The sequence below is a fragment of the Pundamilia nyererei genome, unplaced genomic scaffold (assembly GCF_000239375.1).
Source record: "Pundamilia nyererei isolate P.nyererei 1_Seehausen unplaced genomic scaffold, PunNye1.0 scaffold00141, whole genome shotgun sequence".
NCBI classification, from domain to species: Eukaryota; Metazoa; Chordata; class Actinopteri; order Cichliformes; family Cichlidae; genus Pundamilia; species Pundamilia nyererei.
In genome coordinates, this window is record NW_005187542.1 from 753,420 (window position 1) to 754,885 (window position 1,466).

A 1,466-nucleotide genomic window follows, 5' to 3' on the forward strand; every position below is an offset into this window, starting at 1 on the left:
CGGACCGGTGCAGCGTCCGCATTACTGCAGCTGCAGCCCCAATCCGTCTGTCGATCTCCGGCTCCCTTCTCCCATCACTCGCGAACAAAACCCCGAGATACTTGAACTCCTCCACTTGGGGCAGGAACTCATCCCCGACCCGGAGTGGGGTCTACAAAGTCAACTTTATGATTTACTGGTTGAAATTTTTTTTAAAAGCCTTATAACTTAGAATCTATACGTGGTTTCTATTGTCAACATACAGAGAGCACATAGTTAGAACAATAGGCTAGAGCCATTTAGATAGATAACAATTTGAATACATGTACATACACGTACAATGTTCTTGAATAAGTATAATTTAGTGATTTTGTAAGATCTTTTCAAAACATACCAGGACATAAGACATAAGACAGGGTTTGGGCTTTTTCATCCTAAAGACGAGACATATGAATTAGTATATTAGAATCATAAACATTAAGATTACCAAAATGATGACTTTTAATATCTAGTGTGTGAACTGTGTAGACTTACCACTCCTAAAATTCCCACCACGGTGATACTGATGCTTATGTTAAGTGGATTTGAAAAGCTTTTGACAGGACGAATCAGTTTTTTAGAGAACAAATCTTTGTCAAGCTCATCGAATAGGGCGACAGGAGTTGGACTGGTGCAGTTAAAAGAAACCACAAAGTCTGAGATCTAGAAAATAAAGAGTAACGAAAACATAATTATCTTAACTTCCTGCTAATGAAAATAGGCCAGTTCTTTTATTTTTATTGGTATTTTACTCCTGCATAGACAGTAGAGAATGAATATGATCACAACAGTTAAAATCTTGAGATCACAAGTCTGCTGACTTATTCTTTTGGTGTGTACTGAGACATTATGAAAAAAAAAACAGGATCTGCTGGTGCCACACATTAGGATGAATAAAACTGATTCTGTATAACATAATGTTCTTGGTGAACCTTCTTTTTTGGAAAAGGAAATAAAAGTTATGAAGCAGTATTTACTGTTTAGCAATTTCACTATTGTAACTCTATCAAAGTACAACAGATAATATATGTTAATTTGCATACATAAAAGTTAAGGCGATACTTATTAAGGCGACCGTCTTTCAAAGACTTTGTTGTCCTTGCAGCATGAAACTGAATGTAAGTAAAACATTCTCTTGTCTTACCATGAAGCAGCATGAAGCTGATGATGAGTAGCTCAGCAGCCCTCACCCCTGACATCTTCTGTCTCAGCATTAATTAGCCCTTATTAACATGACAAGTGTCTGATATTATAGATTAAAAAAGCTTAGCCATTGTGCGGATGTCCAAGTGAAATCTGTAAACCACCTGCAGAGACTAATATTGACTTTGCAGTGTGATGCATCTACCATGACACACATGTTCATCCACACACTGTGAGTGTTTGGTTTTAAAACAGGTTTTTAAATCATCTGCACAGCATCCAGAGTTCGGTCTGTTTATCTTAGC